The sequence below is a fragment of the Zootoca vivipara genome, chromosome 7, assembly GCF_965207765.1.
Source record: "Zootoca vivipara chromosome 7, rZooViv2.hap1.1, whole genome shotgun sequence".
Lineage (NCBI taxonomy): Eukaryota > Metazoa > Chordata > Lepidosauria > Squamata > Lacertidae > Zootoca > Zootoca vivipara.
In genome coordinates this window covers 63099020-63123139 of record NC_142590.1, presented here as the reverse complement: position 1 = coordinate 63123139, position 24120 = coordinate 63099020, and the positions used below count along the sequence as shown (strand labels likewise).

General features: G+C 41.2%; 1 long non-coding RNA gene across 3 annotated transcripts; it reads left to right on the top strand.

Moving 5' to 3' along the window:
* The first annotated feature begins 1549 nt into the window (after positions 1–1549).
* On the top strand, positions 1550–23731 carry LOC148685108 (uncharacterized). Of its 3 annotated transcripts, none has more exons than XR_015951127.1 (5): positions 1550–2028; positions 6070–6148; positions 15220–15489; positions 15574–15747; positions 23352–23731. It is a non-coding gene; the product is annotated as an uncharacterized LOC148685108 (long non-coding RNA). The 3 variants fall into 3 exon arrangements; XR_015951128.1 differs by lacking the exon at positions 23352–23731 and adding an exon at positions 19437–19568 and having other exon boundaries at positions 1559–2028; positions 6025–6148; XR_015951126.1 differs by having other exon boundaries at positions 1560–2028; positions 6025–6148.
* The last annotated feature ends 389 nt before the right edge of the window (positions 23732–24120 follow it).

Here is a 24120-nt window from a genome sequence, read left to right as displayed (position 1 = left end):
AGAGAGAAAAACCCAGGGCCAAGTTATGTTAAGAATCATTTCTGCCTCTATGAAGCTGCCGGAATCATGAAAACAGCATCTATAGTTTAATACCGATTCCACTCTAGCCATGAGATTCATAGGCTTAAAAAGGCATCTTTTTCATATTCCATGGACTGCCATACTCAAATTCATAGGATAGCAGCAGCAACAACAAAATGTCCACTGTCCAGCACAGAAAAGTTGCAGAACTGGATTCAGGACATTTTTAATGCCACCTGCTGGTTTATAACTAACAATGCAGAATCTAATCAATGTGTTGTAATCTGACGGATGAATGCGCTACACAGGCAAGTATTTCATTAGGGCCTGAAAGTACTCCCCCCCACCCACCACACCACCCTTTTGATCCCACTACCAAAATATTCAGCAGTGCTTTCAGAGAAACAACAACCCTACTGTGGCAGAGATGAGGAACCTCCAGAATGTGAGCCTAAGCAGGTCTTCCAGCCTAAGCAGGCATTACCACTTTGGCCAAGCCACAAGCACCTGATGTCATGTGCTGAGCAGATAAGGGCACAGCTGAGTCCAAAGGAGGTGTGCAGGAACCATCAATCAGCATCTGCAAAGCCCAGTGTATGTGGCTGCACAAGCTCCAGTAATCAGCTGATTTGGCTGGGTTTTGAGAAGCCCCATGCATAGCATTCCAGAAGATCCAGAGTGCTTGCAGAGTGCTATACAAGGTTTGCTTTCAAACAATGCAGGCAAAATCAGGTCACCTGACATGATGATGACATCAGGTGACATCACGTTAAACTTGCCCCCGTGGAAATTGGGGGAGATAACAACCTGGCCCAGTCTCTCAACCCTGTAAAGCAGGCATCCCCAAACTTCGGCCCTCCAGATGTTTTGGACTACAATTCCCATCTTCCCCGACCACTGGTCCTGTTGGCTAGGGATCATGGGAGTTGTAGGCCAAAACATCTGGAAGGCCGCAGTTTGGGGATGCCTGCTGTAAAGCATAACTACATGCAGATTAACCATGATTGTAAAATATACGCAGTATAGTACATGCAATCAATCATTAGCATTAATTTCGCTATCCTAACTGGGAGTCTACCATTTAATTGTACATTCTTGTCCCCCCATGCCCCGCACAGTTTAGATCCATATTTATTGCTTAGATTGTATACTACTGTACTTTGGACAGCGGGTTTTTTCGGAGAGGGAAAGAGATGGCAGGAAAGAGCAGAAGTTGTTCTGCTTGCACAAAGACATCGTTGGGCACAACCCTCTGTTACTCTTAGGTGCTATAGATGCAGATGCACCTCTCATTCAACAGTCTTTTATAGAGTTTTTCAAAAACTTTTAAAAAACACCTTTAAAGATGTTCAGTCTATTCCTTCCGTCCCTTCCTTTAATAAAAATTCTTTTTTTAAACCAGTCCAGGTTTCTGCCAAATGACACAACTGGAAGATGTGTTAAGGCATGAACTATTCAAATAGCTACACACACACACACACACACACACACACACACACACACACACACACACATTCTTTCTTGGCTTTTGTTTAGCATTAAGAGATGGGAGGAATACAGGAACCCCTGAAAGGATTTAAATTTAGGATTTAAAACTTGGCCATGGCATATTTATCTGTAATAGTATAAAAAAAAACACCAACCCACCATTCTATAAAAAAGAGAAATTAAATAAGGCAGCTGGAGAAGAAAGGGGAAGAGGGTGGAGAAAGAACTGAGAATGGAGGGATGCCTTTCCCCCTCCCTTGGGACTCCCTGGGAAACTCACCAAACCTGCTGTACCTGGAAGTGGATGTAGAGAATGCAGCTGACTGCTTAATGGGACACAGCTGGAGGCAGCCTGAGGAAGCTCCATCCACCTTAGTGCCTGCCCATAAGAAGCAAGCCTAAAGTGAGAGACCAGGATGATGTCAGCATCAACCCTTCTCTTTGTAAGGATTTTGCAGGTGTGCTGGGAGTGTGTTTCAACCCTTGGTGAAAGCCAGGAGGCTGAGGGTGTGTCCAAAGGTGAGATCATTTTTGTTGGTTTATAGTATATTCAGTAGTAATTTTGTGTTAATGTACAGTTTTTCCTATGTTAACTGCATATTTTTAAATTTGTTGTTTAAGTTGTATGCTGTTGCTTTAGTTTTCTATAGATGTGTCTACACACACACACACACACACACACACACAAAATATGTATAGAAATAGTGTAAATAAATAAGTCAAACAGTTCAAAACCACCCCACACAAACTGAGTCCAATTGTGGTGATCAACAGAATCTGCATGTCACTTGCTGGAGAATTTCAATATCCATGTGCAGACCGCCTTAAGTGGACCTGCTTGGACCTCATGGCTGCCATGAAAGCCATAGAACTGTTTCCAGAAGATTTGTAGTCACTGAAACAGGCCAGCCAATGACTAGAGTACAAGTAAGTTGTTAAATGAATGTGACTGAGCTCATGTAAGGGCTCTTCATCATACCTCCTCATGTCTGCCATGCAATAGTGAGAGAGGCAAAGTCTCCTCCATAGCATCCTCTAGGACTCTGCTGGAGTTGCTCTGAGTGATGAAGAGCTTGTTGTGGGGTCTGGCTTGGGGAGAAGTGGAATAGAACCCTTGGTCACCTGCTGTGGTGAATTCATAAAGCATTTTGAAGGGGAATTTGCAGGTATCGGCTCTGAGCCTGATGCCACAATTGAGACACCTAGAGCACCACCTAGTTAGATTTTGTGGGGTTATTTTCAATTGTCACTGTCTGAGGAAGTGGACGAGAAGATGCTTGAATCAAACTCTCTAACCACATGTAGTCTTTACTCTTGATTAGGCCTATCCAGGGGGTGTTGAATACCTTGTTTTCTTGGAAGAGAACCTTCCCAGATCTGGAAGAATATTAGATCTACCACACAGCTACTAATATCTTCTTGGGCAAGCTTTGTGCATTCTTAGAGGAAACAGATTATCTAGAGCAGGCATCCCCAAACTTCAGCCCTCTAGGTGTTTTGGACTACAATTCCCATCATCCCTGACCACTGGTCCTCTTAGCTAGGCATCATGGGAGTTGTAGGCCAAAACATCTGGAGGGCCGCAGTTTGGGGATGCCTGATCTAGAGTGATTCTGAACTCTGGGTTTAGGCCAGGGATTGGGACTGAAGCAGTTTTGGTTACCTTGATGGTTGGTTGACCTGTTCCAGGAGACAGTTTAGGATGGTAGAGTGAAAATGTGTGAACCTGCTAGTTCTGCTGGATCTCTCAGTGGGTGTGTTTAAAACAAAAAACTATTGACCATGGTAGCTTACTGGACCAGCTCTGGAGAATGGAAGTTGTGGGCATGGTGTGCAGTGATTCTGCTGTCGTAGGTTCTCTGGGTGTAGGTGAACAATCTTTCTCTGAACTGCATGCATTTCAGGGAGCTGCATGTCTGTATGCACATTCCAATGTGAAAGTGTAATGGCCTAGTTGCCTTGGCAATCGGGACACATTGTCACATCCTCCCAACACCTGCCCCACCGTGAGCAGATTTATACCTTTTTACCAAGTAGAGCAGCAAAGATCGAAAAAGAGGGAGCTCATTTTGCAGGGGATGAAAGTATTTGTCAAGCAGAGCCCTCCATTTCAATTTAGTGCTAATTTTTCCAAAGGGTTTTTCCTTTCAGCCTTGCAGTTCCTCCCTTCTTTTCCCCAGATGTAAGGTGTTGGTGTGTTGCTTATTTTATCAAGGCATGGGTGACTTCAAGTCTAGCCCTGCCTTAGCAGATCCACGAACAAGGATGCTAATGCACTTCTGGCTCAAAGTAAATGAGACATTATCTAAGTGCTAAGGAAATAAAATGTGAAATTAAAAAACGGGGATTATTTGTTTTATCTGTTTCTGTCAAAGGGGCCAAATCTACAAAGGCAGTGAAATAATTTCATCCTTGCCTTTGCTCCCCTCCCTTTCAATATGACATCAGCAAAATAGGAAAATGTCCCCATCTGTTATAGTAAAAGCAGATATATCGGTTCTGTTTTGTCTCTCAAAAGCTGTCAAGAATATGCACACCATCGTCTTAAAAATATGGTTCACTCTAAAAACTTGTATCCCCCCCCCTCCTATTTCCTCCATCAGTGAATAAAAGTCTGAAAATGCACTGTCGGAGCATTTCTGGTAACTTTTGAAATGGATGTTTAGAATAGCATACATCAAATATATTTTTCTGCATCGTACACATGCCCCAAATAGGAAGTGAAAGCTTATGTCTACCATCCTGTTCAGCGCCCTCTTAGTGAGCCACTAAGGTTGTTCACTGAACAAGGCTGAGCTGATGAAGATATACTTTGAAAAGCATGATCAAAATCCCATAAATTGAAGTAAGAACATTTATCCCCACAGGGGATATTCTACACGATGCATGACCTATGAGTAGAAAAAACTAGGCCATGCAGTTGTGTAGTTATCATTCTTTTATCTTTGACCTAATATGGTAAAATGGAGCTGTATATGTACCAGCTTGGCAAAGCGTTGCAGCCAAATTTCTTCAGATTTTATTGGAAGCAACATACTATTAACAGTTGGTTAGTCTGCAAAGTTTCATATAAGAGGCATAGAATAAGTAAGAATTAAAGGGAATACTTGGTAATCACATTAACATATCTATAGCTGAGACACTAAACACTGTAAATCCTTTCTGAAATGAGAAAGAAAGCAAAAAGGCTGAGTCTTGTAGAATTGATTAAACACTCAACTGGTTAACAACAGAGGAGATTACGAAAAAATCTCAATATGTAGCCAGTCCAAAAAGCCTTTTATTGTTAACTTCAGGCCTTTTAGCTGTCGTCCTTCAGCACAAGGAGCAGGAAATGGTTACATTTGTAATAGATAGCAGGCATGTACAATCAAACTAACTCCCATTTTTGGAGAAGATACTTCTCAGTTACACAGGCCAAGCAAAGCACATTTTATACCTCAAATGTGGTTAGCCAGTTAGAGGACACAGTGCAAATGTGTATCCAAAACTCATCACCGCTCACATCTCCCTGCCAAAAGGGCGGACACAGATGGTATATGTGCGCCCTTAGCTGTCAATATGGCTATATGTTATATATTTCTAGATCCCCATAGTGCTAAGAATTTTACTAAAGGGTTGTAGTGGGTATACGGGAAAACACATATGCCAGAGACATTTATGTGCCAATGCTTGAAGCCTCTGAGCTGAGATTGGGGAGCTAGGGTGCTTGATTTTAAAAGCGAAAATAAATATGACAGAAACCTCTGTAGGAAGGGCACAGGGAAGAGAGTTCTAGGGGCAGCATTGTGCTGTATGTCAAAATGGGCACAGACTCAAACAACCTTGAACTCTCAAATGGGGAAGACTCCTCCACACAATCACTGGCCATATTCACACCTTACCTTTAAAGCATTATGATACTACTTTTCACAGTTATGGTTTCCTCAAAAAAATCAGGGAGCTGTAGTTTGTTAAGTGTGCAGTTTGGGAGTGGCCGCTGAGACCACGTAACACCAGTCCTGAAAGACCTACATTGGCTCCCAGTACGTTTCCAAGCACAATTCAAAGTGTTGGTGCTGACCTTTAAAGCCCTAAACGGCCTCGGCCCAGTATACCTGAAAGAGCGTCTCCACCCCCATCGTTCAGGCCGGACTCTGAGGTCCAGCACCGAGGGCCTTCTGGTAGTTCCCTCACTGTGAGAAGTAAAGCTGCAGGAAACCAGACTGAGCGCCTTCTCAGTAGTGGCGCCCACCCTGTGGAATGCCCTCCCATCAGATGTCAAGGAAATAAACAATTATCTGGCTTTTAAAAGACATCTGAAGGCAGCCCTTTTAGGGAAGTTTTTAATGTTTGATGTTTTATTGTATTTTTAATATTTTGTTGGAAACTGCCCAGAGTGGCTGGGGAAACCCAGCCAGATGGGCAGGGTATAATAATAATAATAATAATAATAATAATAATAATAATAATAATTTGTTGTTGATGATGTTGTTGATGTTGTTAAGGGTTAGGAGACCTGCTTTTTCCTCACAGAGCTACAATTCTCAGAGTGGTTTAATAGTCAATCCATCTTCCCAGATGCCAGAGATCTTCTGGATGCAAAGAAGTGCTACTAACTGATGTTTGGCCACTCAACTCATCACATTGAAATTGTTGGGTAAGAACAAGAGATGTCCCCTGTGTATTGTGTCTTTTATACAACTACCTTCATACACTAGAGATGACAATGACAAGTAACTTTGATGTGAACATTCATGCCTTTCATAAGAGAGATCACTGAATGAAATGGGATTGTTGCTCTGGTTTTGTTTTAGAAGATAGAATAGCTGGATGTTTGCAAAACTCTTGTTTAGTCAGTCCTCTTAAAAACCACTGTCTAACATAGCTGCTATTATGCGGTTCTGCACTTTGTATGAGGATATGGTGCATAAATGAATCCCAGATGGTAGAAGCTTTCATCACCTATTTATCATCCTATCGGGTCCCTTCTTTCTGAATCATTGACTCTCCAATCCTGTCAGCAGTAGGAGAATTACTGTTTGTCCATCCCATTACTCTGCCTTTAATTCTAGCAGATTGGATGTGGCGAATGCGAATGCCATGGTGACCTCCCTTTAAAGTTGAGAGAACACCTAAAATTTAGGACTGAAAATATGTGAGATTAGATTAAAAGGGGGCATGTGGAGGCATTAGATAAGGATAGCATCTCATCAAGGGGTACTGGGGCAAAGTAGGGAAGGGTTAAGGAGGTGGATGAGAGGTGTGGAAATAGGGTGGATAAGTAAGACAAAAAGATAGAAAGTAAGGTAGAAAGGCTGATCTCGGAGACAAATTACACATTTTTCTTAGATCAGCAGTTTCACATTTGCCTTCTTTGATAACTCTTAAATTGTCGATGCCATCTAGATGGGTGACTTGTCTCTTTTTAATTTGTCAATTTCTAGAAAAGTTTGAAAACAAGACTTTTAAAAGCTTAAGTATAAGGATTTGGATGCTGCTCTATACAAAAAGGGCAGTGTGGTATACAAAAAGAGAGCCAGTGTGGTGTAGTGGTTAAGAGAGGTAGAGTCGTAATCTGGGGGACCAGGTTCGCGTCCCCGCTCCTCCACATGCAGCTGCTGGGTGACCTTGGGCTAGTCACCCTTCTCTGAAGTCTCTCAGCCCCACTCACCTCACAGAGTGTTTGTTGTGGGGGAGGAAGGGAAAGGAGAATGTTAGCCGCTTTGAGACTCCTTGGGGTAGTGATAAAGCGGGATATCAAATCCAAACTCTTCTTCTTCTTCTTCTTCAACTTGGTGATACAAGCACATTCAGTCAATCAGTCACAGGGTATGGCTGGTTTCTCAGTTGATAAGACGAAAGAGCAGGAAAGACTTTGGGTTTAAATTTCAAGCTTCAGTAGATCCGGGTTGCATGCCACTTTACATCTGGAAAAGAGCAAAAAGGAACTGTTTGAAAATTCTAGGATTATGCCAGGCAGATAGACGTATTCAAGACAAATGTCTCGGGCAAACAATACCCCACTTCCACTAAAAAAGTTGTTTGGGCTGAGCTATCACAGTCCAAACAATGCGTACATTGAACTGAAAGGGAGAGAGAGGTTTCCATTCATGAAGGAAGGAGGCAGGAAGCTTTCATGACCTTTAACAAGCATGCAGCTCCCATTTAATAGCTGGTGGAAGAATTTGTTTGAGATCAGCCCCCAAACAGAAATGCCTTCACAGAGTTTCCCCACAAATCAGCTGGTGCTCTTTGCACAGCTTATAGGTGTCAGTCCTGCTGGAGTCCACAACTCTTTGCGAGTCGTTTTGAAACAAACAGCCACTCATCACTGATAATCAGACCAAGATGCTTCAAATAACATCCATTTAGGAGTTATTGTTAACACGTACATCAAAATATGCAGCACTGCATAAATTCAGCCAGTTCTCCAGATTTCCAGGGATATTCCACCACCAAAAGATGAGAAAACCAACTTTCGTTAGAGGATATTTCTGATACACCCCAAATTCAGAATACAATATAGCTTGCTATTTATATATATTTTTTAAAAAAAACCAGCCATAAGAATGCTAGGTAACAAATTCTAGATAGAAGTGCACATTTGTTTTTCACATTAAACTTGGCTGCAAATAATTAGAGACTGTAGGGTTGGTATAAGGGGGCGGGGATCAGAAATCTCCATGCCATAGATTTTTAACATAAACAAAGATCATAATAAAATGCACAGGAGCACTTATAAGAAGCTGTACATGGACCGAGATAAACTTGAACATCTTCACGGCTGGTAACCTGGTGAGGAAATTTCACTGCAGCAGAACAATAATACTATTTCAATGTAAATAAATAATTTTCTACAAGCAAAGTGAACAGAAATAATTTGGAGCATTCAAGAGTAAGGGGCCGGGAATCATTGACAAGAGACACAGGGCAGAATTCAGTTCTATTTAGCCTTGGCAGCTTAGAGTTGGGACGGTACACTTTTAAAAAATGGAACAAAGTAGCTACAATACTGCTGGTTCCATGGGAGATGCTCATACAAGATGCTCCCAATGTACTGTATGTCCCTCTCCTTTCCTGAGTATGTCTATCTTACCCTCCTTGCTTGTGTTATGAGTGCCCATTTCATTCTCTCTTTCTAAGCCAGATCCACACCACTTCCCAGAAGGATTGGACAAGGTGTGTGGAGACAACTGCACATCTTCATTCTTTTCACTGCTCACTCACTTACAGACGTAGGTGAAAAGCAGGCAGCAACAGCAGGAAGGAGAGAGTGCAAGGCCAGCAGATTGGAATGCTCTCCGGGTATTGTTGGGCACCACCAACTCCCATCAGGATGGCCAATTGTCAAGGATGATGAGATCTGTAGTCCAAAAAATATGGAGGACCCAGTGTTGACTACCTCTGTCCTAAGTACTGCTGCTCCCTGCTGGGGTATGTGTCACAGCAAATGCCCCCCAATGTTGACGCCTGGTGTCTGCTCTGGATCATAGTTTTGTTTGTTTGTTTTAAGACATTGACAAGGGACAATAAGGATACTTGGGAAGGACATATTCTTCTTCATTTTTATTTTTTTAAAACAAAACCATGCTATATTTTTATCTCCGTGGGTGCATAAACGAATACCGAAATGCATGACTCAAAGTAGAGAGTTGGAACGATTTGCTTCCTGTCTTTATTAAGTTAAGAGACAAAGTATTTGAAGAATGATGAGCTACATAAGATGAATTGATAAGAATGTTGTCATGAGAGCTACTACCAGCGGCATGTGTATACTTTCCAAATGGAATTCCAAACAGGGGAATAGGAGCTCAAATGAAAAAGAGCATTTAAACCCATTTCTGGGAAACGGCTACAGAATGGAATGTTGGTGTAAACTGTAAACCTTTGGGCTTGAAAGGAATTATTTTTCTACCAAAGCCTCATTTAGTGGGCATCTCTTGCGGGAAACGGTCATATCATTCCCCATCTGCTCCTTGTGCCAAATTGTCCCAAGCCATGTACCAGTTAAGCTCCTGGATCCTTCTCATAGAAATTGACCCACCACTGGAGAGCATCTGGTCCCCATTTGTAGAGGTATTGCTTCAGATCCAGGCAGCAACTTAAGTTACAAGATGAAAAACATTTCACTTTTAATTTAAATAGTTGAGTAGTATTTTACTCTGGATTTTTCAAACTCAAGGTTGGAATCAGTTTGATTTAGAAATGAGTTCAGATTCTAACTTTCATTTACAAATATGTCTTGATTCTCACTTTAGGATTGAGCAGTGACACACCTTGCAACTTCACAGACCTTTCAACGTGAAACAATTGGATTTAAGGTCGTTAGCTGATCTGAGGTCAATTGTATGTTTTAAGCTTAGTCCTGAGTACAGGGATTTAACTGGCTTTAAATCCCCAAGAATGTTCTAAGTTCTTTGCTGCCACAGAAGGATTGGTGACGGGCGCTATGCCTAAGGTCTGTGATCAACAGAGGGCCAGAATCAAAAGAAACCAATTGGTTATTTACATGAATTTTGTGTTAAAAAACAATTTAGGTGTATGGTGTCTGCCTCTGAGCATGGGATTCCAGTAGATGCAATCATGGCTAATAGACAATGTTAGACCAATCCTTCATTATTTGTCTAAAGCTGCAATCCAAACCTCTGTTTCACCTTTCTAGGGTTTCCCATCCAACCATCCCAAAATAGATCAACTAGAGGCTGCCTGTTGAGCAACACCAGCATCTCTCCTCTGGCATGGAACCACAGCTAGATTCTTGGCGGCAGTAGCCCACGGAAAGCTGCACAATGGGGCATTCCAGGGATGGGGAGGGGCTGAGTTGGCTTGGGACCCACTGGATCCTGAACTAGCCCCACTGCCATCACTTTATGGCATTGGCCGTCATCCAGACTAGTGCAACAGAAAGAAGGGTTTGGCCTCCATCCTGTCTTCCACTTCAGATGGTGTAAGCAACAGGGTGTTGGATGCAGCAATACTTAGACCACTCTATCATTATGAATCAAGCTAAACTAGTGGTCATCATCATACACTTGATTCCTAGCCTTGTGTTAAAATCTTGCTGTTTTTGTAGACCTATTTTGCTGCAAATAGTGCTAAACTATACAGAATTAGCCATATTACGGTGAAGGAAATGGGATAAAATGTTTTGTCAAAAGGTTTAGTTCCACCATCAATGGCATATTTTAAATCAAAAGGAGGAGACACATGAGAACCAGGGATTTTTGAGTGGGAAGATACATTCCTGCCTGATGTTTCAGGAACATTTTGAGAAGCTTAGGAAAGGCAAATCTTAAACAAATGGTAATAAAATGATTTTTATTTTATTTATTTATTTTTGCATTGTGAGGGTTGCATCAAGTTGCAGAAAACAAAACAGGAAATTGCTCTAATGGAGAAAGAAAAAAGGCTTGATTAGAGCAAGAAAAACACCTGCTCTGTACAATGGAACAGGCTACAATACAGAATCAACAATTTGCCTGCCAAACTACACTTCTAACTCAGAGAGACCTTGAAAAGGGAGAGAGAAGGTCTTTACTCCAATATAGTTCTACTATTTTTATATAACACCTTTGATTTTCAATTTTTCCAAAAAGTTCTAGGACAAAGTGTCTGTGGCATGAAAATGGTCAGAGAATGAGTGAAAAGAATAAATGGGTGAACCGAGTCTGACTTTGTATGATTGTAAGAGGCTGTATACTGAGGGGGGGGGGGGAGACATAGTCATGAGCCAATATGTTGAAATTCAGTGAAACGTAATTGAAAAGCTATGCATAGGGATCCTGTATATCATAAAAAGAGTTTATCTGGCAATGACTTATTATTGGATTATCAGGGTAGGTATAAAAGAAATTAAGACAAGTGATATTATTTGGTGTCCAATAAACAGAGGCAATATAAAAAAGACACAGAAGAGAAAAGGATGATGGGAAAATCAATCCCACCCCCACCCCCAAAAAACAAAGACACCTGGAAACAAAAGGGTGAGAGACAACACCCACACAGAAAGTTTGCAAGAAACAAAATTACAGTAAATTTAAATAATTGACCCAAACAGAGAAGATATTTACTGAATAAAAATGCTTGAGAGTTTTGCTGCAAGATGTTGAGAGTTTTGCTGCAAGAGGAGGCAATCTATCAGTGTTGGAACACTTCGTCCAAATGCTGGCTGCACAATATGAGCAGAATCTCATGAACACTCAGGAGGGTGTCAGACTAACAGTCTATCTACTTCAGTGTTGTTTACACTGACTGGCAGTGACTCTTCAAGGTTTCAGGCTGGCGTCTTTCCCAGCCTTACCTGAAGATGCTGGGGGTTGAACTTGGAACCTTTGGCTTATGCTCTACATTTCAGCTGTGGCTGCTTCCCCCCCCCCAAACTCCCTCCCCCAATATCCTGTTTTACATTTCAAGCTAGAGGAGAACTTTGGAGAGGAGATACAGCTTGATTCATAATGTAGCTGAACATTATGGACCTTAAAAAAACCCTGCCTTCTGAACAATTACAAATGTGGTTATTTCAAATCCCAAATTCTTGACACCTGCCAAGTTTGGAAAAGAGGGTGGATATATTTGAGAGATATTGAAGGAGCAAGTTTCTTTTAATGTGACCCATTGTCCTTTGGCACCATGGAAATTCTCAAAAAGTTCTGTGTGTACAACTAATTTGAGGCATGATGGATTCAGTCCAACGAAGAACATATTTATAATAAGGCACACTAAAAATATTGCAAAAACAGACACTCATTTCTTGGCTTGGATAGACTCTGGGAGTATCCATGAAAGTTATGTCCAAAATACTTGGCCTTGTTAATTTCAGGGTGGGGAAAACCTGGCTGACTCCAAGGTTAATCTGACATTTTAGATTTTAGTAAATCACTTCATTAGAAATTTTAACAATCAGCAGATTTTTATAAGACTGAGATAATGTCCCATAGATGCATGCATACTGAGTTTGAATATTATACACGGCTCATTTTTGCTATGAAACAGAATATTCTAAATTTCAGAGACTTACTCTTAATGAGGATCATATTTAACTAATGGCAACTATATTGTGTGGTACAGGTATTTTTATTTATTCATTATTATTTATTACATTTGTATAGTCGGTACAGTATTTGTTCAGTTATTTAGATTAGCCAGCTTGCTGTTCAGAGCAAATTGTTCCAGATAGGCCAGGTGAAACTACTTTTTGTCCAACTGGTTGCTTGCCAATAGTCAGGTTGGATATCTTCTTCCAAATGAGAAGCAGCAGGATCTGAAACAGTGGGATCTGATACCAGTGATCTTCAGGGCAGTGGGAAATAAAAGAGTTGGCAGTTTCTGAATTTGGAAACAGACAGTACTGTGAATCTAGCTAACAGGAAGCAGCTTGTAGAACTACAGGAGTAGCTGCTTTGGGCAACTGGTTCGGGATCAGTACTTTTGCAGCCTGTTTTGAGGAGTCTGCTTGCTTCCAATAGACTCTCCTATCCAATTTGTAAATAAGCTGATTCTCCCTCTCTCCCTCCTCTCCCTCAAAAAATACTAAACTTTATAGCAGCTTCCCTGAACTTCTCTCAAATCTTGGAGAGGGGAGAATCAACAGATCTGATGGTATGGGCAGTAGCCAACGAAGTGTTAGTTAGATGAGACCCCAGAGGACTCAAAAAGGTTCACCTTTGAGTTCACCTTTTTGGGGGGGAAGCAATTAATAATTATAATAATTTGAGCAATAGTTTGTAGATAAAAAAATTGGCTCCTGATTAATAGGTTGACAATGAGGAAACAGTGTGGAAGGAATTCAATGTAGCAATGAGGAGATTGCTCCATCTGAGCAAACATTTTTGCTTGCCTGGGGGAACAATCTTCCCCCTATATAATTCTCTGGGAGTTGTCCTACCCACTCCCAGGGCCAATTGGGGTGGGAGTGAGGGGGCATGGGGGAGAAGAGGGGAAATCCACCCCACCCCACCCCACTGCACTAACAGAAGCCTTCATGTGGGTTTCCACTAGTAGAGTCTGTTAGTAGAATCTTGTCCAGCGATTCTGATAACGTGAATGTATTTCAAGTTAATGAACCGACTCATCCATCAGGCAGCAGCCACAGAGTCAATTAACAGCGCAATACATGCCTTCTCAGAAGTCCCATCGCGTCTCAATAGGATTACTTCTGAGTAATTGGTATAGCATTGCACTAACCACTTATTTTCTCCATTGAAATGCCTCTTGCTGCACTGAAGTTAGGCCCAAACATGCTTGAGCAAAGCCAATGTAATTTATGTGGAGGTTAATGCTCTTAAAAAGGCATTTTGTGTGCCCCCAAGGCAATTAAATACTGCGAAAGTCAAAGAAATAAAAACTGTTGGTGCTATTTCCCAATAGCTGCCATAGGAAATTTATGAGGTGGGAATTTCATGTTTAGGCACAATGCTGTGTTTATTGTTAGCTGCCTGGAAATTAGTAGAAAGTGATTGGGGGGAAAAACCCACTTTCTTTTCTTATTTTAATGAACTCTTTATATATTTGTTGGGGGACGTTTTGGGTTTCTTTGAAAGAGTTTGATACTGTTATGCTATTGCTTTTAGTAGTTATTACCAGACATCAGCAACGTAGCTCAGCTTGATAAATGACAATAATGAACAAAAGTGCCATTATTACCTTTGGGATAGTCAGGTTTATTTTACTTTCAACATTTAAATACTGTTTCTGTGGACAAAAACAACACAACCACAGTGACCTGTAATATAATAACATTAAATGTATAAAACCTCTGTGTTAGTGCAACATGTCCAGAAAAGGTCAGAAATAAGCACAGGATGCATTGCTCTTAGTTTAAACAAATGGACTTACCATTTAATAGGTCACTCCACAATAATGTAATATGATATAAATAATAGAAAGCATTTCCTTCTCCTATCTAGGTAATAAAGCATACAGTTTTCATTTGGTTCCTGATCACAGAGCCAAGGGTGATTCAAACAATTGATTTAAAACTCGCAAGACTCACTCCCTATAAAAACCAAAATTAGTTAGTGTGCCCTGCAACTGAAAACTAATTTTAAAGCACTATGCAACCTAATGCAATCTAAACATGACCAAATAACATTTTACCACTGAAATTCGACTCTTTTGAGTTTTGATAGGGGACAGATCCTTTGATAGAAACTGTAATCGGGAACAGTAACTTGGTATTGTTGCTGTGCAGTGGACTCTAATCCACAAAAGCTGATGCCATCCTAAAAGTGTTAGTCATTAACACTTTTACAACAAAACTCTTTGGGTTCTTTTCCCAGTAATATGCTGCATTGGCCACATTCACACGTAACCCTAAAACCATTTCTTAGAACTATTTGAGTGACCTTGAATGAACCTGTGTGAAGTGTTGGGCTTCTATGGCCCCCTGCTTCTTTCCTGCTAGGTGTGTTCTCCTCTTCCCATCCACCCAGGAGGAGGACTTCAGCAGAGTTTTACTGCAGCCCAGTTTAGTGTTACATTTGAACAAGGGATCTTGGTTTTAAAAAAACATTCTGTTAAGTTTCATAGCAAGCCAGCTTCAAACTATAGCTATAATGGTAGCTTGTTAAACTAACCAGAGTTTGATCTGGGGTTCAAACATGACTGCTTGGCCAGTAATATGAGTGAAACAAAATACTTCTGAACTCCTCACTGCTTCACTCAGACTCATTCAAGTCCATGCAGTACTAAACTATGACTTAGTGTTATGTATCAATCTATCTCCTGAAGCTGAGGCTCCAATACTTTGGCCACCTCATGAGAAGAGAAGACTCCCTGGAAAAGACCCTGATGTTGGGAAAGATGGAGGGCACAAGGAGAAGGGGACGACAGAGGACAAGATGGTTGGACAGTGTTCTCGAAGCCACCAACATGAGTCTGACGAAACTGTGGGAGGCAGTGGAAGACAGGAGTGTTCTGGTCCACCAAGAGTCGGACACGACTAAATGACTGAACAACAACAACAACAATCAATCAATCTACCAACAGGCAACCAGCTAGGTAACTCTATGGTGCTAACCTGTTCTTAGGAATATTTGTTCTGTTCTACATCCACATTGGTCTGTTCTTTTTTCTTTCTTTCAGGAACAATTTGATAGAAATGGGCTGTAAGATGGATGTCCCTCAAGATATTCTTTTCATGACCTTACACTTCAAAATCCTTGACGCAGTGTTATGTGAACACCTTGGACCTAGAGCTGCTTGCTTTGATGATACAGTGCCAAAACAACAGCATACCTTTGGCCAAGTTGTAGAAAGGTAACTTATTGGGGCACATACCTCTAAAAGAAAATATCATTTAGGCAATGGGGCACATACACACAAACACTTATGCACATAACCTATATATCTCTGAAGATTCAACAATTAAATCAAAACATCATGAAAACATTGAAAATTCAGTTTCTAATTTTATTTAACAATATTGGTTTTAAAAGAAATAGATAAATAAAAAATAACGAGTGGGTTCCAACTTAGAACCTAAGTTAGAACCTATATTAGAATGTAATATAAAAAATAATAAAATTAGCAATATGCAAAACATGCACGTTGATGCAGCTGCCAAATTATAATAGAAAAAGTAGTAATAAATTACTCTTAGCACCTAAATAGCACATTTTGAGAGTTCAAGGTGCATCATGTACATTATCTTAGTAAGTCTTACAATTGGCCTGTAAGGTACTTAAGTCAATGAAATCACCTCTATAGAAAAAATAATAGTGGTTTGCTTAGCGTAACCTAATATGATGATTGTTACAGTAAAATGTTGTCCTTGGAATTTCCAGCTCAAACTTATCCTATGCATATATATTTTATTTATTTAAATCATTCATTGTTATTGTTTAGTAATTTCTATGCCACCCTTCAACAAAGGATCACAGGGTGATTTATAATAGAAAAGTACACACTCGCATAACATATATCAATTAAATCACAATTTTTGAAAGAAGAGCCTCCTCTTTGTGTTCTCAGGAACCTTTTAATCAAAGAGCAGTTTTGAATTGCTCCAGCTTCCACTCCATGTATTTGTATTTCAGAAGAATGTTCGTAATGTAGACTAACAAAAATTTAAATGTCTAGATAGAACCATAAGAACCATGTCATCAAAAATGCTGAATGCAAACCAGAACGTGCTCTGTGGCAATGATTTCACAGGATTCTCTCTGGCCATTTTAAATTAAAACAAAGAGCTTTTAAAATGCATTTTTGCACTTTGTAAATCTATTAATAGATGGCTCCTATTGTTGCCAGATGGCAGGGTGTTACTATTGCAGCATGTCACGATCAGGCAGGATAGCTGTTGATGGGAGACAACAACCAGGGCTTTAGCAGAGACATCTCAAAGTGTACATTTCACAGTGATAATATATAACAGGGTCCTTCTCTTCCTGACGTTGCAGGAAGAAGGGGGGTGGGTACCAAAGGCCAGCAGGAGGTGTCACAGGATTCGAAGCTGGCTTTCACATCCAAGTTTAGCACTCAAGTCATCATTGGCTCCTCATGCCTTAGGCAAGAGATCAGTACTGCCTGTGAAAAGAGAAAAGGGAAATTATATTTTCCACCCAGGCTTCCAGGCAGACATAGCAGGAAGTCTGCCATTCACACCGCCCACTCCACATGAGTCCTCCCCTTCTTTGATGCCAAGGCTGGAGCTATTTGTTAAAGGAGCCCTGGCAAAATGTTATTGATTGGCTCTACCTCCCTGACAAAGCCCCCTCCAGCCTTCGGCCCTCCTCTCATGGAATTGCCATTCTGTTGCCATCTTGAATAGGCACCTGTGAGCCACCTGCCCTTTTTATGTCCCCACAATTTATTGGCAGTGACATTCAGGGGCACTGTGGGAGAGTCAAAATGGTGGCCTCCTGCTCTCCCGCTGCTGCTGCTTTATAATCTGAGCCAAGGAATGTTGGAGCAGCGTTGGAATGGGGCAGTGTTGGAGAAAAGCAAATACACGTCCCTCACCCGAACTTCTAGTTAAATGATACAAGGACACTTGTTGGTCTAGCAATTTAGCCAGTCCTCGCTTGTAGTCTTTGCTTTGTCCATGTTAACTCCACCACTAAAAGATGAGCCATTTTGTTTGTTATTCTCTCCAGGCAGTATGTCTGTTATTCATTCATTCATATTCTTTCTTTCTTTCTTTCTTTCTTTCTTTCTTTCTTTCTTTCTTTCTTTCTTTCTTTCTTTCTCTCTCTCTCTCTCTCTCTCTCTCTCTCTCTCTCTCTCTCTCTCTCTCTCATATCTCCACACACACAAATAGTTCCTGAATGAATAAAGCCTTTAAACTTCAGGAGCTGTAAGTGATGTCAGGTGCTCCAGCTGGCCCTGCTTGATATTCACATTGACCAATCCAGGCTTGTGCTCTGGACTTCAGGCATCAGTGGGCCTGATCCCCCAAATTGGAGTTTGCCAATTATAATACCCTGCAGCATTTACAACTCCTGTGATACTGCTCAGGAAGCAAGTATAACTTTGGGTGGGTACGGGAAGGGCCTAATTAAATGGACTTCCATTGTCAAGTGAAAAACACAGATGCAAGAAACTGATTCTCCCAGTTTGCTGCTTTTTGCTTTTTTAAATTTTTTTTAGAAAAAAGGATTGGTCTAGTGCAGTAAAAAGACCTTGGTATTTGTGTGCTTCAGGTTTGGAGTTGGCTTCAATGCAACCTCATAAAAAAGAATATCACACCTCCCTTTTTAACAATAGTCAGGGTAAACTGATATCTGGGCAGAAGATGTACAACTCTGACATTCCTTGCAAAATCAAGCTTTCTTTGAAATCCATGAAGTTTAACACACATCCATTGAAATAACAAGCCCCAAACTATATTTAGACGTTACATTCCAAAAATTCCTATATGACAGGTAATATTGCCCCCCTCAAGCAACTGCTTCTGCCTTGTAACTGACAGCACAGGTTGGAACATTTGTGTCAAACTTCTAGGCTTGAAATCCTGGGTGTAACTGCAAAATATATCATTGAACTCAGTGGCACTTACTTCTACAAAACTGTGCACAGGAATTTACATCAAGAACAGTTACATCAAATTTACATCAAGAAACATGCTGTGGACAGAAGATAAGAGCTAAACTAGACACGATGTTAAGTGTTTGTGTGTATATAACAGCTTAGAGGACACCTCAGCAATCTCAGGGTCATAGGGGAGGTGGGTGAGAAGACAATTAAAACTGTGTCTCAGCCACAGTCCCAAAAATTGTCTCCCTGAAGCCGCTTTTTGTCTCCATAGGTGCCAGCCAAATATTATTTATTTAAAATATATGTGTCCCGCATTTTGATCATAGCGAACATAATCACATTTAAAAGTAATCATGCTTCACAATCCGGCTTTCTCGGTGCATGTAGGACCAAGAAGCTGGTAAAATCTAGGCTGGAGGAGGTAACTGTTAGGTGGATTTGTAGCTGGTTGGCTGACTGAACCCAAATAATGAATAATGGATCCTCATCATCTGGGGGGCGGGGATGACAAGTGAGGTGCTGCAGCGTTCTGTCCTGGGCTTGTTGTTGTTCGATGTCTTTATAAACAATTTGGATGGAGGAATTGGGATGCTCATCAAGTTTGCAACAAATGACACCAAACTGAGAAGGATAGCCAATCACAGAAGACAGAAACAGAAATCAAGATAACTTTAACAGATTGAAGAAATGGGCCAGAACTAAACAAAATGAATTTGAATAGGGACAAATGTAAGGTTATACACTTAGGCAGGAAGAACCAGCTGCACATATAAAAGATGAAAGACACCTGAATTGCCAGCAGTACCGTACATGGGGAAAGAATCTAGGGGTCTTGGTGAACCAAAAGCTTAACATGAATCAACAGTGTGATGTAGCACCAAAAAAGCTAATGCTATTCTAGGCTGCATCAAAAGATGTATAGTGTCCCAATCAAGGAAAGTAATAGTACCACTCTATTCTGCCTTGGCCAGACCACATCAGGAGTACTGTGTCAAGTTCTGGGCACCACAATTTAAGAAGGATGTTGACAAGCTGGAGCATGTGCAGAGGAAGGCAACCAAGACAATCAAGGCTCTGGAAACAAAGCCAGAACAGTGGAGGAAATTGAGTATGTTTAGCCTGGAAAAGAGATTGAAGGGAGATTTGATATCCATGTTCAAGTATCTCAAGGGCTGTCACATGGAGCAAGCTTGTTTTCTCCTGCTCCAGAGGGTAGGACCTGAATCAATGGCTTCAAGTTACAAGAAAGGAGATCTGACTAAACATCAGGAAGAACTTTCTAATGGTAGGAGCTGTTTGACATTGGAATGGACTCCCTAAGGTTGTGGACTCTCCTCCTTTGGAAGTTTTTAAGCAGAGGTTGGATGGCTATCTGTCATGGATGCTTTAGCTGAGATTCCTGCATTAGACTAGATGGCCTTTGTGGTCTTTTCCAACTCTACAATTCTATGATTCAAAACTGGCAGTGGGATAGCATCAAGCTTGCTTTGGAGGTATAGTACAGGCAACACAATAAGCACATAGGTCTGTTTTCCAACACTTCACTTTTATTACGGTATTTGCCACTTAACACAGGCTGCCTGGGCAGCCGCCTCACTCTGCCTAGCGATTTATCATGCAGGCATGACAAATCCATCTTCACAGGAAAATAGGATCGGAGTTGCCTGTCAAAGACATATTCAAACTTGTCAAGGGCAAATGCATTTGGTACAATTTTGAGAGCATCTCCTGCACTTCAGCTCCCTTCTATTGCTAAGCAAACTACAGGTTTACACTGAGAGCGCAGGTGAAAGGAAGTTGCTGATACACCTCTTTTGTAGTGAGGCTTTTGTTTATACAGTAAGAATGGATGTTAATAGATGAATAGATATGAACCATAAGGGCTGAGGGACTAAAGCAAACAGCCTGAAAAAAAACGGACTTGCATGGGAGTCTTCTGTCTGTTTGCCTCAAGTGCTATCATTTCAGTAACGCACATTTCCAGAGCCCATAAATAGGAATTATAACATAAATAATATTAACGTGTGTGTGTGGGTGTGTGGGCTTATCCACACTTCTGCTTGTCTCCCCATGCACCCCTGGGAAAACCTGAGGTTTAGTGCTGCATTGGAACAAACATATTGTAGTTTGTTTGGATTCAGTGGTAAACAGTGGGTTTTTTCCTGGGAAAGGCAGTGGGATGAATGAAACACCACACAGACCCATGCTTTCTAGGCATGGGACAAGCAAAGTGGGGATGAGCTCCCTCCCTCCCCCCCTCCCCATAAATTGAGTATCTGCAGATGTTATAAAATTGCCAAATCTTCCCTTGCCTCTAGATGGTGCTGTGCAGCCAGAAATTTAGAGGGGAAAATTGCAAATAGTTCTTGACATCTTTTGAGAAAGTTTACATGGCTCTGTGATTTTAGCATGCTGTTTTAGGCAGTATGTTTAACCCACGTTGTTTCTCACCGTTATCTGCTTAGTCTGTGGCGTATATGCTTCCTATGAACTGTGCAAAGGACATAAAGATTTCTTTGCCAGTGTACATAAACATATATAAATATAAGCATTGTCGTATCTGAGGCTGTTCTCAAGCATCATGTTTAAACTGAACCATCTCCAGGTTGTTCATATATTCTTTGAGCCTGTTGGTAATATGAGGAGCTTCTCTCTATAATATGCAATGAGGGGTGATGTGACCAAGAAGCTGCCACCAGGGTGACCTCTGGAAAGGGCTCCTGTCGCTAACCTCTCCCTGGCTCCTACAGTCCTACAGACTGTCTCGCCAGAGTGGTGCATGCTCTAGTTATCTCCCGCTTGGACTACTACAATGCGCTCTACGTGGGGCTACCTTTAAAGGTGACCCAGGAACTACAACTAATCCAGAATGTGGCAGCTAGACTGGTGACTGGGAGCGGATGCTGAGACCATATAACACCAGTCCTGAAACACCTGCATTGGCTCCCAGTACGTTTCTGAGCACAATTCAAAGTGTTGGTGCTGACTTTTAAAGCCCTAAATGGCCTCGGTCCAGTATACCTGAAGGAGCGTCTCCACCCCCATTGTTCTGCCCGGACACTGAGGTCCAGTGCCGGGGGCCTTCTGGCGGTTCCTTCACTGTGAGAAGTGAGGTTACAGGGAACCAGGCAGAGGGCCTTCGCGGTAGTGGCGCTTGCCCTGTGGAATGCCCTCCCAGCAGATGTCAAGGAAATAAGCAACTATCTTCCTTTTAAAAGACATCTGAAGGCAGCCGTGTTTTTCTGGAAGTTTTTAATGTTTGATGTTTTATCATCTTTTTAATATTCCATTGGGAGCTGCCCAGAGTGGCTGGGGAAACCCAACCAGATGGGTGGGGTATAAATAATATATTATTATTACTACTACTACTCACAACAAGAACCTAAGACAGGCACCCCCAAACTGCGGCCCTCCAGATGCTTTGGCCTACAACTCCCATGATCCCTAGCTAAGAGGACCAGTGGTCAGGGATGATGGGAATTGTAGTCTAAAACATCTGGAGGGCTGTAGTTTGGGGATGCCTGACCTAAGAAGAGCTTGCTGGATCAGGACAAGGCCCATTTAGTCCACCATCTTGTTTTCACAGTGGTCAGTCAGGTGCCTATGGGAAACCTGCAAGCAAGACCCAAGCCCAAGAATCTGCTCTCCTGTGGTTTCCAGCAACTGGTATTCAGAAACCTACAGCAGGCATTGGCAAACTCAGCCCTCCAGATGTTTTGAGACTACATTTCCCATCATCCCTCACCACTGGTCCTGTTAGCTACGGATGATGGGAGTTGTAGTCTCAAAACATCTGGAGGGCCAAGTTTGCCTGACCTACAGTCTCCAACCGTGAGGAAAGAGCATAGCCGTTGTGGCTAGTAGCCCTTATGCTCCAGGAATTTGTCCAATTTATACAATCCTCTTTTAAACCCATCCAGGTTGGTGGCCATAGCTGCCTCTTGTGGGAATGAGTTCCAAAGATTAAGTACAATCATGTTAAAGTGGAAATCAAGCAGCGTGCCTGCTCTTGTGGAAGGCTGGGAATAGAAAATGCCAGGAAAGGATAGCCAAACCCTATGTGGACCATAATCCCTGTGGGCAGAATGTGGTAAATCCCAATCATCCCCCCACCCCATGTATTTTCTGTGACTTCAAACGTTAGCAATCCTGCATAGCAAACAAAGTTTTTCAAGTGTAGTAAATAAATATCACATCAGAGAGTGCTCACAATCTTTCTCACAGACAGGATAAAAATAATTAGAGGGGAAAACCTTTGGGACCTCTGGAAGCTTTTTAAATTAATGTTGAGTGCAGGCAAATATTCCAAAACAGGCTGATGAAGGCTTTCCATTTAAGTAAGGTTACTTTTTTCTTTTCTTTTTTAAGCATTTGGGCTTGGAAATTTGTGCAGTTTTCAGTCATGTTTGCAATCAATGGAATGCAACCCAGTAGGTTACTCTTTTAAATTCAGGCATTTGCATTTTATGGAGCTGCTTTTGTTTTCCCTTTTTTGCAGACATTGCCATAAGATGGTCTCCCACCTCTATTAGCAATTAAATGAGTGTATTTTTACACACACACACACACACACACACACACACACACACACACACACGAGTACATAGTCTGCCTCTGATTAGAATGTTTTGTGCAAAACCTTTGAAGAGAACCTCCACGCTTTCCACTCTAAAAGAGATGCAAAGAAAAGCAGACTTTGTGACACAATCCAATTGTCAAACTGTGTGTGTGTGTGTGTGTGTGTGTCTGTCTGTCTGTCTGTCTGTCTGTCTGTCTATATATTTTTCAAGATATGTAGGTGATTCAAGGGACTGTGGCAATTTGCTACTCATTGAGTTCCTCAGTTTCTCTTAATCGTCGTTTCTCATTATTTTCTTCATCTACAGATCTTGGTGGAAAGAAGCCAATGAAAAGGTGCCAAATTATCCATTGCCAAATTACAAATCTCCAAGGTCCAGATACACATGTCACTGAGCTAACACTTCGCACCCCTAAAAAGAAAAACTCAAAATGAGTTACTTTCTTATGTGGTTACATTGTGACAGCAAGCCAGCATTGTGGTCTACCACAAAAATGGAAAAATTGTTTACAGACTGCGCTGGATTTGATCCATCTAACAAATTAAACTTAAAGGTTATGGCTCCACAAATAAAGAGATGGCTTGAATACGAAATAATTTGTGTGTTTACAAGTGCCTAACCCTTTAGTGTCGTTGGCCCAATCCTGTGGAACACCCTGTCAACAGAGATTCAGCAGACGCCTTCTGTGCCAACTTAATATATATATATATATATATATATATATATATATATATATATATATATATATATATGCAAAATAAACCAAAGATAAAGAGCATAAAAATACGGTTGAAAGCAGCATAAGGTTGGACATTATCACTGAATCTGTTCCGAAACTTTACCAAAAAAACCCCCCACCCATTCCCCCCATAAACCTGTTATGCTGGGTTATATGTATTCTTTTATAATACATTAGTTTAATCATAATTACTATGGAATAAATTTCTCAGTCCATTCAAATATAGTAGGAGATATGCTTTTGTCCCAGTTTTTAGCTATTATAATCTTAGCAGCAGCTATAACACTTGATCGTTTTCCAGAATAACATCCTCTAGATAACCAAGCAGAAATATTT